Source organism: Macrobrachium nipponense, chromosome 47 (assembly GCF_015104395.2).
Source record: "Macrobrachium nipponense isolate FS-2020 chromosome 47, ASM1510439v2, whole genome shotgun sequence".
In the NCBI taxonomy this organism is placed as follows: Eukaryota; Metazoa; Arthropoda; class Malacostraca; order Decapoda; family Palaemonidae; genus Macrobrachium; species Macrobrachium nipponense.
This window is the reverse complement of record NC_087222.1, coordinates 20,081,844-20,089,228: the sequence shown is the minus strand read 5'-3', so window position 1 is coordinate 20,089,228 and position 7,385 is coordinate 20,081,844. Positions and strand designations below refer to the sequence as shown.

Genomic DNA, 7,385 nt, shown 5'->3' with positions numbered 1-7,385 from the left:
GTAAGGCACTGAGTGACTCTCTCTCTCTCTCTCTCTCTCTCTCTCTCTCTCTCTCTCTCTCTCTATCTCTCTCTCTCTCTCTCTCTCTCTCTCTCTCTCTCTCTCTCTCTCTCAAAACCAACCGACCGACCCAACATAATTACCTAAGGTAGCTAAATCAGACTTGTGAACTACAAAAATACATTTATTTAGGAATAAAAGGATTAATTAAATCAATCAAGTTCTCAAAGAAACAAATGTTTAACTGAATAAGTTAAAATTCAAAATCCAAATAATGCACCACTGTCATTCAAACAGAAAACCCAAATAACCCTGAGGATCGGACAAAACCTGTTCAACTCTTTCTCTACAATAACTAACATTAGTTTGCTCATAAACTAGGCAACTAAAAAAGTCAGTGTCCCACATCATTTCCACGGAACTATCAGTTAAGTTCCCATTGAAGTTGTCAGATGGGCCAGAAAAGAAAAGGGACCCCACTTAAATAAATTGCAAATAAACTAAAATGACATAAATCAAAATGCCATATGGAAAAGGACATCTCTGAAATAAGGGTTTAAAGTATAAAAAGACAAAGGGCTTAAAAGTACACTTACCCATTTCAGCTGTGAGCAATAACACTTAACTAAAGTACAACTGCATATGGCCATCCTCCATACTAGGACTCTTCTACAGACTTGGGTGCTTCTCCAACTTAGTTATCTTACCTTCCCATTATGTAGGGGAAACAGCTCGTATGTACACAAGCACAAATTTTCTCACAAGACACTCCCCATAATATGACGTCATTGAATCGTCACAGTTCATTGCACTGGAACAGATGTATGACGTCATATACAGCTCATTATCACACCCATAAAATCTACCCAAAACCAGATCCTTGCTTCTGCTCATGCACTGACATAAGCCGTGGCCTGTCTTGATGAGGCAGCGACTTCCACCTGGCACCACCCCAAGTGCTGTGTCAGCATTTCTGGAACTCACTTTGTCTCCGTGGGAGCTAACGCTGAACCTGTCATTTTAAGACCCCGCTTGTTTCCATGGGAGTCAAAATGATGATATCTATCGTTTCAAAGAATGTCATCACTCATCACATCTGCTTATTAACCATTGGTCAAATAAATAGATAAAATAAAATAAAAAATATTACTTATACATGGATGACCTCTCACATAGGGCTGAGTCAAATCAAAGTGGGATGTTATTTAAACAACATGATTTTAAACCGTTTGTTGTACGTGATGATATTTGTTTTATTTGCTTTTCTCAGTAGGTGGGCTGCAGCAGCTTATAAACATTTGTCTTGATTTTATGTCTGACAGACTTCTATTGTTAAATGTAAAGAAGATCAAATGTATAATTTTTTCTAAGAGTAAGATCTACCCAAGTAATGTATCACCTACTGTTGTAACAATGCACATATAGATTTTGTGCTGGAAATGAAGTACCTAGGATATTATCTTACTGCTCAAAATTCGGACGATGCCTATGTAGAATATTTGTACAGAGGTCTATGTGCACAGGGCAATATGATTTTAAAGAACTTTTCTAAATGTAGCAGAGATGTCAAGAAAATGTATTTTTCAGAGTTTTTGTACAAGTTTTGATGGCATGTCTTTGGTTGTCAGAGCAAAACAACAAACTGAATAAGCTGATAATGAAGCAGACACTAATGAATTAAAGTGCATCGAGCAGAATGTAAACTTGTGGAGTTCATCAGTACAAAATGAAAAATGAACTGTAATGATATTATTAACAAGATTAAGAATAGGCCATAAAAGAGTAACCCACGAGTATTTAATGATAACTCCACAAGGGGACATCCCTCATTTTAACAGTCAAGCATATTTTATGTGATTGCCTAATTTTTAATGGACAAAGAAATTGATGTTTAGGCAATAAATCACTACCAGATCATTTTACTTTATATAGTGTTAAAATTTAAAAAAAGACTGATTTAATTAATAAAATTTAACATATTTATACCCTACTAAAATAGTAGATTTTGGTCGTTTTTATCTATTTCAGTCTTTTCTAAGTTAAATTCATATTTTTAATTCCAACCTCATCTATCACTTAACAATCATCCTCATTTAAATTAATTAATTTATTGTAATTCATTAACTACCATTCCATCACATCCCCACTTTGTAGACACGCATTTTATGTCTATTTTTTAAGAATTTCCTCCCGAATGTTTTTGGCCAGCACTGTAAGAGTCTAGTTAGACTCATTGGGCTGGTAGATATTAAATTTATAACAATAATAATAATAATAATAAAATCTTGCAAAAGTTAAAATTTTTCTTTTCTTTTAGAGAATGAAGTCTATTTATGTAGTTCAGAGTTTGATTCAGTGCCTTAATTCAGTTCTGCAGTTGTCTTGTATGATGATTAGAGGCTGCAGGTCGGCTACGTTACTGTACTCCTTCCCCACTCCAAAGCTGAGAAAAAGATATTTTTTTTATTTCACAGACACCAAATAAAAAATTAAAAAATAAAAGGGACGAACTACTGAATGCCATTTCATTGACTAAATCTTCTGTGATATGGTTGTTGTTTATAAGCCTACTACTACATTCATCGTGATTGATACTCGTCGACTGGAAATTCTGTTCTTACAGATGAAAGCATATTGCTTATATGTGGATCCCGCATCATAAATATGTTTGCAAATAGACGGTTATTTGCTTTTCAACAATTATATATAAATCTAAGAAGTACTAAGTACATATGCGTCCTCTGAACGAATAAATGCTATTTGTTTATATTGAAACATTTCCTAATCCCTGCATAAGAATTAAGGAGGAGTCGGGAATTAGAGAATCCGTCGATTTGTAAAACTCTTGCCAAAACATGTTGTGGAATTTGCCCTTAATTCGGTGAGTGTCAGAAATAACCGGAAAAGGAATTTAAATCTAGCCACCCCGAGTAAGGATTGATTTCAGAAAACTATTATATATAAAAATCAGTTTTTCCACAACTTAAAATTATTGTCTTAATTATTACCTTTAGGATTTATTTGTTACGAACAGATGCAAAAGAGACAAATCTTAAATTCTTAAAATTAACTTAACTGGGTTAGCTGTGATTGGTGGTACATACTGTTCAGATTCTACTGGGCTTTTATGCTCTATGCCATAAAATCAAGGACAAGCTGGCCTAATTAAGTGATATGAAGATTAAAGTGAAATTATCATTAAGAATTTGCTAGATAATCTAGGAAAACCCATCAGCTTTAAATTCTTTACAATAGTGAATAGTCACCGAACTCCGGGCTTTGGTCATCACCGCATAAATAATACAAGATCAAATTCACAACTAAAATACAAACCTAATGTCTACATTTGTACTTGATACTTAGAATATTTTGTTTTTGAGTCCTCATAAGGTAACCAAAATATTTTCTGTTAAAAGTCCTCATAAATAGTACAATATTTTGTATTATTAGTCATCAAAAGTACCTGTGAACAATGTCAAGAATTCGCAACTATACGTACTTATTATCTGCAAGAATGTGTAGCACTTTCTTACAGGTGTGATTGGAATGTAGTAACTTGTAACCTTCATTTTTCCCAAATCTCCATTCGTCCCCATGCACCCTCTCTCCCGTAGGGGGTTATACATACAGTGCTTCCAGTTTCTGTTCAAAGAATTGAGGGATGTTGAGGAATAACTTTAGTCAGGAAAGCTGTGGGTTTGGAAGAAGTATTAGGAATGAAGGAGGCACAGGAAGTCATGGAAAGAGAGAATAGCAGAAGAGCTAGACTATGGGAATGTCAGGCAGAACGAGCACAGGGGAGAGAGAGAGAGAGAGAGAGCGTATCACATCTAACCCCATAAAAGAGTAAAGTTGGCTTCAAGACAATTATGATGGCGACGAGATTGTTGGAAACATGATGCTGCCATGAAAACAAATCAGCCCCATCTTGGTTACAACTAAAATGTGGAATAGGTTACCTAATGCATCTGTGGATGTTTAAGTGAGGAACAAATTCATTTCTGCTCTCTCTCTCTCTCTCTCTCTCTCTCTCTCTCTCTCTCTCTCTCTCTCTCTCTCTCTCTGTCATCTGCTATAGTTCGGAATTTTTTAATCTTCGTATTTTATGACTTTCTCCTTTGCTTCCTTTTGATTTTAATCTAAAATCTTTCCTTCAATCCTATGAGACCTTGAGAATATAACGGAAGGCAGCAGTCTTGATGGTTCCTTTCCCACGTTAGACCCTGGGGGAACAAGGCACTGACTACTTGTGACTTAGTGAGCTAACCTGTGATCTATGATCCTGGATCAGTCAATCTAAAATGTATAAAAACTTGGAATGCATGGAGGTGGGTGAAGGGAAGGGCGAATATGACCTATCAGACCACCACCTCATAGAAGTCCAATTCAATTGTTACACAAGAGCAAGAATGGCCAATCTATTAATGAAGCAAAAGAAATCAAATACCTGAAAATAACGGAAGAGTCCACCAGGACATACCTCGAATATACAGACAATAAATGAAGACATCAAGACAGACAGGGAGATCTTGGAAATCAATTGGTGAAGTAAAAGCGAACATCCTCGAGAAGACTATGAAGAGAAGATTAATACTAAAAGGAAAGCAAGATGAAATAGAGCCAGAAAGGGTCACCAAAGCAATAAAGAAAAAAGGAAATAGTAAGCCAAATAAGGATATATAACAAGTTAAAAAGAAAAGCCACAAGCACAGAAGAAAAGAGATACTATGAAGAAGCATGTTATAGACAAAATAAAAAAGTAGGTAGCTGCAGATCATAATAAAGAAAACGTTAGAAATGAGATAATGAATGACAAAAACAGACAAAGGAAATCCTGGGAATATATAGACATGCAGAGTGGAAAGACCACCTCAGAAAAAGAATGGATCAGGATATATGACGAAAATAAGAAGCAAGAGATTAAGGAAGAAACCCTAGGGAAAGAGTTAGACAAATTCTGGAAAACAATATACCAAAAAGAAGAAAACAAAATAGGAGAAATATGGAATGAGAGCAAGAAAGAACAGTATAAACATGACATAGAAGAAATGATGATAAGATTATAGGACAGCATATGATATACCATATACCATTAAGAGAACATATTACCTAACAAAGACAGAAAATAAACTTATGGAAGAAGTCAATAGAGGATGTAAAAAATCAGCTCGAGTATAATGAGGTCAAATAAAGCAACGTGGCCAGAAGTTCAAACTATTCTTACAAAGCACCAACATTCAAAGAGAATTGGCAGAATTTTTAAACAGCATACTGAAAGGCAGGAAAACACAGAGCAGCTGGCTTATGTAAAAAACAATACTTACACCGAAGAAACAGCACTCCACAATCAAATTTTATATGTATCAATTTGAAAATGTTTTCATGGGGATCCTAAAAACCACAATAGAAAACCAATTTAGAAATATAAGGAAAACAAATGAACTGCAATTGGGCTTTACAAAGAAGAGGAATTGATAACTTATATATCTTAAAATATTGCAGTTAAAAACTGCATTTTTGAATATTGCATATAAAAATAGACTTCCAAAAAGCATTTGACTCTGTTAATAGCAAAATGCTCATAGAGGCCTTGATAGTTAATTGCATGTATTTGCTTTAATTTGCAGATCTGCTGATGGGAGGTTGAAAATAGAAAAGAATTATGGTATTGCATAGGGGAAAAAAACTTAAACCAACATAAACAAAGGAGAGAGAGAAAAACAAGCAGGGGTGTTGTTTCAAAAACAAATTCCACCTAATACTACTAATACTTATCATCATTTATACTAGTTATCTATTAATGAAATATCGTTTTTTTTAAGGATTATCAATGATTATATTTAACGTTCTCCTTTTCATCAATTAGGCTTGAATCAAAACATCAGATTCAAACGAGAAGTCCTTAGGAGACGACGCTCAAAACATAAACAAACTGTCATTACCTGAATACATTATTTGCCTTAGGAATATCAATAAATTACCCAGTTTGTTAGTAAATTACACGGATTTTTAACTATATTCCCATTGAATACTTACAATTATCCACCAATTGACTTATTAGAATGAATGAAAACAACAGGAACCACTTCTAAACCAGAACCACAAACATAAACTGTCAAATAGAAGACGCTCACAATGTCAACAAAGAGACGCCATTTGAGACGCCCTCAGTAGCGAAGCTTTTATTCAAACGTCTTTTTATCTTCTATAATGCCTAATTGCCGTCTTCATAATCGAGACAATTCATAATTAATCGCAATAATTGATAAATTTCCAAGCTAACTGATAATTACTTTAATAATGTGAGTTATAGAAGTTTATATATTAGGTAGTTATGGTACTCCTTGGTTACTCAATAGATGTAACCTTCTATGGGGTCTTAACCTGAGACTGTCTAAATTAAATGAGTTATATTCTATGATATCTCAATGATTTACTCATAGGTTAATGTCAAGTTCAAGTTATAAGATTCTATAGGATCTCATTGCTGTAGGCTACAGGATGCCTGTATCCTGTATCCTGGCCTACTTTGTCCTAAGACTCTGGTTCAAGGTTACTGTATGATTTCCTAATAATTTGACAGAAAGTTTGGGTACGGCAGTTTAATCTATAACCCTATAGCCTAGGCTAGGCTATAGCCCCATGACCTAGGGTAAAAAACTGCATGGTACAGGGGTGGACCATGTACGATCAATGTGTAAAACCCCAAAAAAAGTACATTACAATGTGTCCAGACATCGGAGGTGGGCATCAGACGCGACTTGTTGTTGGTGAGAAACGGAGCTAAAGACCTCTACTCCGGTGTCAGGACGCGTTATAATGTACTTTTCTTGGGGTTGTACACATTGATCGTACATGGTCCACCCCTGTACCATGCGATTTTTTACCCTAGGTTATTTTTTCAATTGATCATAAGATGAGTAGAGGAGGATTTAGCCTATGGTGCACTTTGTGTCTTTCACCAGTGTTTTTTAAATTCTTTTTACAGGTATTCTCCTACTTACAATGGGGTTAGGTTCCAAAAAACTCATCATTTGTTGGAGAAATCATATCTCAAATATAGCCTAACCTTCACTGGGGTAATCAGTACCATCCTTTCATAGGGTAAACAATCACGGACGATCCATCGTCATCACGTTGGCCAGCCCTTATTCACTCGATATTTAATTGGTGAAACAAGAATACAGTTACAACTTTAAGCATACCATTCAAAAGATTGAAGTTTCGTCAACATAATGTGATATGTGAAAGCCCCATACGAACTAAAATAAGAATGTGACGCTCTTCGTAAAATATGTTTTCAAGGCAGTTTTGAAATCCAATATGGCAGCAATTGTGTGGCTGGCTGGTCTAACCACGGACAATCCACCATCTTTCCCAGCCTT

General features: G+C 35.2%; 1 long non-coding RNA gene across 1 annotated transcript in view; it reads left to right on the top strand.

The window, feature by feature from the left end:
- The first annotated feature begins 6,148 nt into the window (after nucleotides 1-6,148).
- Nucleotides 6,149-7,385, top strand: part of LOC135204751 (uncharacterized) — a 50,979-nt gene continuing 49,742 nt past the window's right edge. Inside the window, exon 1 of the long non-coding RNA XR_010312328.1 lies at nucleotides 6,149-6,302. This is a non-coding gene — a long non-coding RNA (uncharacterized LOC135204751). The remainder of the gene's footprint in view (nucleotides 6,303-7,385) is intronic.